The following is a 9,902-nucleotide window of genomic DNA, read 5'->3' as shown; positions in this document are numbered from 1 at the left end:
TAAAAACAACTTTGCAATTATGAGGATTACGAAGAAAAAAATCTCATTTCTGAAGCCGACATTGATTATAAAAGAAAAATTGCATTTCAGTTTTGTTTGTCCCGAGATTATGTACTAATTCAAGAAAAAAAGTTTGCCGATCTTGAAATAAAATGTAATTTTGCAATGTAATGTTAGGTACAAGAAATGGACAAAGAAAAGCCTTATACATTCCAAGCACTTATTTTTTTCTTCGTTGCATTTATCAAATGATTTGGAATAAAAGTGTCACCGAAAAATAAGAGTCACATTTACTTAAAATTAATATTCATTAAGGTACGAATCCAATTTCGTATTGAAGTTCACATGGAATTATTTCAATGAAATGTACAAAGCCAACACTTCGCTTGGCAAGGGTTATGTAATACCTAGCATACATATAGACACACCTACGTGCAAGTATTCGAACATACATAACTTAGCAATTTTTTTTACTATTATTCAGTATTGATTTAGTAAGCAATATACGTTTGTTCTCCAGGGTAGCAAAGTTATATTATTATATTATTCGGTACTTATAGATAGGCTAAATAAATGTTTATGGAAGTTAGTATGCACATAAAGAGTAATGGGAAATCCCACTTCATGCCAGGTTCTCATGTATAGCTATTAATTATTCTGGGTAACATAATCACAGTACTTTCTTAATTAGTACGGGTAATAGAATAACAGCACTTTATTTATTTATTTCCGCGTTGGGGGATTTGTTTACGTAACTTTTACATAAACACAATACATGAATATAAATAACATGATTGCTTATCTAAAAGGATGACTTGAGTTGTGTTTAAACTTTAAGTTTTATATCGAGATAGACCTGTCCGATACATACCACTCAAATACCTATATGTCCTTGTGTATAATTGAACCTTATGTTGATACTGAGATTCCTTATGGTCAAATTCATAAATGTCGTTAATAAGGAAAGTTCACTGGCATTGGTCTATTACACTATCATAAACTTAAACTCAATATGTAGGCATTCCTGATGCAAATGGCTTTTGCAGTCATCCAAAAATATAACCACACTAAGAGAAATGTTTCAAAATTAAAGGCATATCATACTCCAAAAATAGTCACTATTGTAAAGGACAGGGTGTAAGAGTCCCTACAGACGATTCTAGGAAGATGGGTCACCTGACCGACCTTTAGGCAATACATACAGTTCTAGTATGTATTTTATACATGGTAGTGCACATTAACGTTCACTGCAGAAATGAACATTCAAACCAGTTATCAGTTAATTTACTGATTGGATTAATTAAGTTAATTTCCTCATATTTTATTGTTTTTTTTTGTCTTCAGCAGTATTGTAACTAATGTCTTTCCGTTAATGATTTATTGATATATTAAAAACATGAAACGCATATGTGTCAGCACATTCTTTTTCATCTATCTTGCTTTAAATTGGCAAAAAGTGTTGAAAACTTATTGAAATAGTTTGCCTAGCCACCTAAGGGTATGAATATTTACCAGATAATACAAAACTTTCATGATGCAATTGTTATTGGATTTCCTAATGCAGAAGATGGGTTAATATGAAAACATTAGTTACAAAATGATAACATTGTAATTCCCATCCACTTTAAGCTTCAGCTCGTAATCAGTCAAATCCTGTAGATAAGTTATGCCTACAAGTTACTAAGTGTATGGTAAAAGAGCATATATTATATTTAAAAGATGAAAAGAAACTAACGTGGCCAGCTACAAATAGATGGGTAAATACTTCAGTTGTTTATTATTGACATTGTCTGTGCTACGTATACAATGTATTTCACGGTTCAAAATGACGTGGTTTTGCATTTTAATCTAACATCAAGGTCGTTATGGAACTATCGGAAGCGTGCGATCCATATGCAAACATTCCATTTCATATGAAACTCAAGGTAAACTCACAACTGGTCAAAGCACCTTGATCAAAAATATTCATTGATCTCCACCCTTTGGTCCATCAAGCAAACTATTTTATAAGTGCTGTATTGTATCCCTCAATCACCTACACAATGGTGCCACAATATACGTATTGGCATTTCTACAACAATTAATTTCTTTTAGCTGAATGTACTAAGTGCCTCGCTGAAATCCAAGGTTCTATATGGTAATATTGAAAGAGATATTTTGAGAATGTTTACATTTTTCTTTAGCACCTACATCCAGGATGGTAGCGTTTGTAAAGTGGAATGGGTTTAATGCAAAGTCTGTTTAATGGCGAGCAATTACATGTTCCTCCAACGTGCAGTTTTAATTAAGAGTTTAATTTTGTTTTTCTGAGTTTGTTGTGGTATAAACTGTCCGTGGCTGAATCACACAGCAAAAATAACGCACGATGGGTGTTATGTAAGCTGTGTGAGCCGGCAACTGACAGTTTATACTACAGTACACTCAGAAAAAAAGTCAAACTCTTATAATTGCAATTATTTATAATTATATTTATTTTTTCTTGTCGTTTTGTTTTCAAAAAGATATTTCCAATCAGTTTTAGAGCCTCTTTAAGCGTATTAATTCCTGTTGAGGATACTTCTTCGTAGCTATTTATAGAACAGGGAAGTCTCCATATGCAATGCAATAGCTACGTCAGTACCAAACAAAATTATACCAGTGGTAGGCGATCTATGGTTTTGAACATTCTACAACATGGTCTTAATCTTTAGCTAAATTGGTATGTGTTTTCTGAATAGAAGTTCAATTTTCTAAACAAATTATGTGTTGTTTTGTTTGACATACGAATGACTCCTGGATTAGATGATATCATAAGTTCATTGTGACTTGATAAATCATTATTGCCTCGAAAAGTGAGTAACCAGTTTTCCCGTCCTTAAATATAATTTCGTGTTGATTAACAGTTTAGGATACTTACGTGAGTTACTTACAAATGAAGGTAAGACTAGCGGTAAATGGTTATAGTGTTGGGGTGTGTGTGTGTCCAATAGTCAAACAGTGTAAGACATCAGACAAACAGTTACAAAAGGCGTGTAGCGGATCTCCACCCACCACACATCTAAATATCAAGGTCTTACATTGTAAGACTGTGAAGCCACTTCTTATAATATTAGTCTTTAAACCACCTCCTCCCAATCCCCATACATATTTACCTATAATTTTAAGTTCGTTTGTAACGTGTTACAGTCAAAATGCTTTAGTCCCAGTGTCCTTGGCAGAATTTTAGTTTCCCAGCTTTTCGTTTTTCAAATCTGGTCAAATAAAGAATTGTCCATATTGAGAAAACAGTCAAGATATGTTAGTTGATTCTATCAACTCAATTTGTTCAAGTTTCTACGTAGAATATAAGCCCGCCGTCTTTATTCAGTTTTAAAAGGCATGAAGTGTGAATGTCTCCCAGTTCAGTGTTTACGTTAATTACTTTGCACGTGACTCTATTTATAGAAGTCAGTATAAAGTAGTTGCCCGGACAGTTCATACAGACAAAAATGCAATTGGGTCTGATAACATAATTATGTTCTGACCTATGGGAATCTTCCCTTCAGTTTTTAACATATGTATCTACAATTATATAATATTGGAACACTTCAAGAGCATACAAAACAAGGTGAAAAATCTTAAATGCTATGTTTTAACAATTTATTTTGGGGATGAGAGCTCAAAGATTTAGTAGGTAGTGTAGGAACAAGTGTTGGTAGTGCCCCATCAGGAGACATACATGTTCATTTTACTTACTGTGGCATTATTTACTTTGTGATGTGTATTTGTATTCTAAACAAGGAATGAAATAGGATACAGAGCTAATAACCTGTTTTTTTTAAAAAAAATATGCTAATGGGTCTCTTGCAACTATCACAACTATTATTTACAATCATTTTTTACCTCATGTACAATATTGTTTTATGTTGTTTCATTTTTGCCACGAGTCATTTAAACGTCTGGGTATCGAATTACATTTGCAGGATGATACTAGGATTGGCAATGCCGCACTCCTTGTCCCGGGACTGTCATAGCTATAGACCTTGTTCCGGGATTGTCATAACCATAGTCCTTATTCCGGGACTGTCATAGTCATAATCCTTGTTCCGTGACTGGTATAGCCATAATCCTTGTAACGGGATTGTCTTAGCTATAGTCCGTGTTCTGTGACTATCTCTGTAATACTGCTTCTTCTAGGAATGTCACTGCCATACTCCTTTGTCTGAGACTATCCCAACCATCGTCATTTTTTCAGATGCTATCAATTCCATACTCCTTGTTTTGTGACTGTCACTGTCTTTATCCTTGTTCTGGGACTGTCATTTCCATAGTCCTTGTTCTGGAACTGTCAATGTCATATCCCTTGTTATGCACGCGCTATTTACAAGCTTTCTTTTTATATTTGTCTTCTACATCAGTTGTTATGTTGTCAAAAATCGTTTATCAGCTTTCTGGCTACTGTTCATTTATACATCTTTTATTAATTGTAGGGTTCAATCTAAGTTAAGACGAATTTTTATATATTCTCATACGTTGTTGATGTATCTAGCGATGATACCCATTTTCATAACCATGTTACTCGGTATTACTAACATACCGTCACCATAAATAATATGGTCGTAGTTCACTACTGAATCGTTTTGGAGCTGCTAAAACGATACCATCATACAATCATTTATGTCACGTCCTCGCTCTCATGAAATTAATAGTTTTAATAAACTGTCTAAAACTGATTAAACATAATGTGTATGTACGCTCATTATTCTGCACATGTGCACCTAATATAATATTGCATAAGACCTTGTACTTTGATCTAATCTTAAAATATATTCATATGATATGACACTTGGTTTCTCGTAAGATGGCAGACGCATGTTTTATTTCACCAGCTATCAGTTGTCTCTAGAATTTGACAAATATTACTCGGCAAGTTTATTTACTTTTACATGCATATGACGAAACAGGAACCGTAGATTCCCCAAAACCTCGATGTACAATTTTATGTTCTTTCGAACCATTAGCAATTTGCTTTCTCCCTTGAGATATAAAGTGATGATGTGGTTGAAATATAAAACTGTTACAGATCATACCTAACTTTTACAGATCATACTAAACTATTACAGATCATAACAAATGTTACAGATCATACCAAACTGTTACAGGTCATAGGAACTGTTAAAGATCATATCAACTGTTCTGTTACAGATCATACCAAGCTGTTACAGAACAAACCAAATTGTTACAGATCATACCAAACTGTGACAGATCATACCAAACTGTTACAGATCATACCAAACTGTTACAGATCATACCAAACTGTTACGGATCATACCAAACTGTTACAGATCATACTAAACAGATCATACGAAACTGTTACAGATCATACCAAACTGTTATGGATCACAATAAACTGTTACAGATCATACCAAACTGTTACAGATCATACCAAACTGTTACAGATAATACCAAACTGTTACGGATGATACCAAACTGTTACAGATCATAGCAACTGTTACAGATCATACTAAACTGATACAGATCATACCAAACTGTTACAGATTATACCAAGCTGTTATAGATCATACTAAACTGTTGCGCATCGTACCAAACTGTTACGGATCATAACAATTTGTTACGGATCACATTATTCTGTTACAGATCATACCAAACTGTTACAGATTAAACCAAACTGTTACAGGTCATACTAAACTGTAACAGATCGTACCATACTGATACAGTTCATACCAAACTGTTACGGATCATACCAGACTGTTACAAATCATACCAAGCTGTTAAAGACCATACCAAACTGTTACAGATCATGTCAAACTGTTACAGATCTTTCCAAACTGTTACTGTTCATACTAAACTATTACGGATCATACTAAACTGTTATAGAACATAGCAACTCTTACAGATCATACCAAACTGTTACAGATTATGCCAAACTGTTACGGATCATACAAAACTGTTACAGATCATACTAAACAGATCATACGAAACTGTTACAGATCATACCAAACTGTTATGGATCACAATAAACTGTTACAGATCATACCAAACTGTTACAGATAATACCAAACTGTTACGGATGATACCAAACTGTTACAGATCATAGCAACTGTTACAGATCATACTAAACTGGTACAGATCATGCCAAACTGTTACAGATCATGCCAAGCTGTTACAGATCATACTAACCTGTTGCGGATCGTACCAAACTGTTACGGATCATAACAATTTGTTACGGATCACATTGTTCTGTTATAGATCATACCAAACTGTTACAGATTAAACCAAACTGTTTCAGATCATACCAAACTGTTACAGATCATAACAAATTGTTACGGATAATACCAAACTGTTACGGATCATGCAAAACTGTTAAAGTTCATACCAAACTGTTACAGATCGTACCAAACTATTACAGATCATGCAAAATTTTTAAAGGTCATACCAAACTGTTACAGATCATACCAAACTGTTACAGATCATACCAAACTATTACAGATCATGCAAAACTGTTACGGATGATACCAAACTGTTACATATCTTACCAAATTGTTGCCGATCATATTAACCTGTTTATTATGTAAGATATTATTCTTTGATATAAATCCATCGTCGCCAGTTAAAAGTATTTCACATTCAGTCACCAGTGTCTTCAAATAAAAATAACATGACATTTATATACTGATTATCCTTATTCTGGAACATTTTTTCTTTTTGAAGCAAAGAACGCAACTAGATATCACCACTGCCATGTTTTGTTAATTATGCCACTATTTCATGCCAAACTATGCAGTGCGTCCTTTGATTGAGTCATCTTCGTCCAATTTTACAGCATTTATCAAAACATTCAACATGACAATATAAATTCCAGCATCGTACTTTAATTTCGCTAAATGTATTTGTAATATTTGCTTCGTTAGGTAATATAACAAACATATCGTATCAAATTTAATCGGAAAGCATGGCTAAGGTTCCTGTGTTTGTTTTGTTTTTGATGCTTTTTATTTGTTCTGAGGGGTCTTTTGTTGGTTTTGATTGTTATTGTTTTGAAGGCGGTTGGGGTTGCTATTTTACAATTTGATGTCCTATATTTGAATTCATAAACATTAACTTGAAATTGACTTGTACAAATACATTCAGACTTTTATTTTTAATCAATATATTATATTTCATTTATCTGCTGGTCTTTTGCTCTGGTTGTTAACTTAATCCATTGTTATATCATCCTATTCTATATGATTTTACGCAATGTTTACATCTCTTGTATGTTATCGCATTTTTTCAATATCCTTTGTAAATGTTTCATTGCTTCATTTCTAACATTTTACAGCTGTCCAAAACATGGCATGTTGTCTGTATCCTCTTGTAGGTTTTGTTTAGTTCAATAACTGCATATGCAAACGAAAGTTCTAAAAATAATAATAACTTCAAAATCGTACGTCTCCACACCACTAACGTTTTACTGGATTTAAAATTAAAATATACGGTGTATAAACTCATCCCATACAACGTAAAAATATGATTAATGTTGTGATAAATGTTTAAAGTTTTGACTTTTTCAAATTTTACAGGGTTCAAATCTTTTGTCGATAAAACATAAGAAGTATTAATAGCCAAACATTGAATATATGTATAATACAGTTCGCTATATATACAAGAATATAAAAAAATGAAAAAAAATGTACCTCCATTCTAAGTTGTATTAATTCATTCATATATCTGCAAGTAGTTTTGTCACTTTTTCCATGGAATCAGAGGTTACATAACCATGAAGGACCAGAGATTTCCGCCAGTCTAGTTAAATAACTGTGGTAAAATAAAGGTAAGAATTAACGTCACTTTGCCATTTCCCAATATGAACAATATGACAGTCTCTTAATTATTGATAATTAATTTATCTCTCTGCCTTGAACTGTATTCATTGTATTGTTTCATTTTGTCAACAAATTGCCATATTTAGGTCAGTATGACAATGAAAACTTTGATAACGGGTCACTTTAGATGTACGATACTACAATATGATTTGCGCTCAGGACTGGACAGATACTCTCCTGTTAACTTTAACTTTGAAAGTGTATCTTTTTTCATTTACCATAGTTTGGGGGCTGGGAAATAAATCATATCCCAGACATTCGTCCATTTTGCACTGATACATTATGACTTTTGTTCTCTACCTAGCCGTTATGAAACGTTCATGACATGTGGGTTAGGCAACAGAAGAATGAATGCGATTTTGCTTGCATATTGTTTCTCCTCTTCAAATAAGATAGTGTTACACTTATTTGGAGATAATTATATAAATGAAATACGAACCCTGAGTTATTAACGTGAAAGAGAGTTGCCTTTGCCATTATGCTTTCATCAAAATGCCTAGCCTGTTCCCTCGTTGTCTTGATGGCAGGCACGTTCCCGAGTACCTTCCTTTGTGCTGGCAATTATCAAAGTAATAAGAAAGGTAACAGCACTTTACGGATACGTTTAATTTTGTGATAATGTTTCCTTTCAGAGCCGATGGAGCACAATTTAGAGACAAACTTAGGTTTAGGGAGTTCAACAGTCGTCTAAAATGTGTTATCACATAGTGGAGCAATTTACAATACCTGTAAACTAATCTGGATAAAATTACGTAATGTAAAACTCACTTAATTGTCAGTATATACAGTTTATCGCTGTGTGTCGTTCACATCATCCACCCGACTAACTTGGTACACAGCAATGTTTTGAGCACAATTGTTCAGCTTTGTTAGTCTAAAGAGTTTTGCTTATACTTCGTGCAAAACAGGTCAAGTCAGTACGAATTTTCTAGTATGGAGACAGTAATAAAATAATACTTTCTTTTACATATTTATAACAATATGCCGAGTTAATCTTATGGAAGTGGACAAAGAGAACAATGTGACTTTTATTTAAATCCAATTTGAAACTGAATAAAAGATAAAGGTAAAACGTATTTTTCTTACCATTTGCACATATTGCTATTGCTTACAGCTTCATCTCGTTAATATTCGGCCTTACCAAGGTGTATTAGTCGTGTTAGCAGTACATATTGCTGTGTTCGGAACTTAAGGTAATTATCGCATAGAAGAATGGAACAAGTCTCTAAAAGTGTGAACATAAAGTAGAGTACAGACGGGTTTGGAAGACCGTGCTTGGTACTTGATTGAAAATTAAATTTAGTAAAAAGGAATATCTTGCTACTTGATTCTATTTTTAGCTAGAAAACAGAGCTAATATTACACTGATGTAGTTTTTCTATTTTCATAGATAGGACTTAGGAGTACTCAGTACTGAAAGTATGTAAAACAAAATTCTAAAGAAAGAATATAGTGTAACCATATGTTTAACTTACAGAAAGCTTTTGATGCCACCTGGAAGTAAGGCAGAATAAATGACCTATTTAACACAGATCTCATGGGCCGCCTATCACAATGTATTTGCATTATTTAGAAAGATATAATCCTTAGAGTTATTGTAGGGTCACCCTTTTTAGCATCAAATATCAATAACATAATGGAATGAATTAATCCATCAGTTGCTGCTCGTTATGCGTCAACGAAGTTTGTGATCTGTAATCTAACATCTAGCTTGTATAATATTAAATGTCAGCAACAAATGTGTTTAAAATAATAGTCAGGAACGGTCAGGTGAAAGCTGGTCCAAATTTTAAAAGAAGAAAACCTGATGAATATGCATCTGCTAATTACGTAGAATCCATGATGTCTAAAAACTCAGTCTCTTTTGTGCATGATACCGAAAAAGGAGGGCTACATTTTTTACTTTATGCGAACTTTCTTTCGGTATATTAAATACCTCGAAGACGAGAACGCGTTGATAAGATTAAAATACTGCCTGCATATGTTTGATCCGGTAATATTGAGGCATACTAAGACTTTGACTGCAATCGTACAGAGCTTTCCTTTGAGAATACCTCT

This window comes from Sinohyriopsis cumingii, chromosome 6 (assembly GCF_028554795.1).
Source record: "Sinohyriopsis cumingii isolate HCF-2022 chromosome 6, ASM2855479v2, whole genome shotgun sequence".
NCBI lineage: Eukaryota > Metazoa > Mollusca > Bivalvia > Unionida > Unionidae > Sinohyriopsis > Sinohyriopsis cumingii.
The sequence above is the reverse complement of the archived record's forward strand: the minus strand, read 5'-3'. Positions refer to the sequence as shown.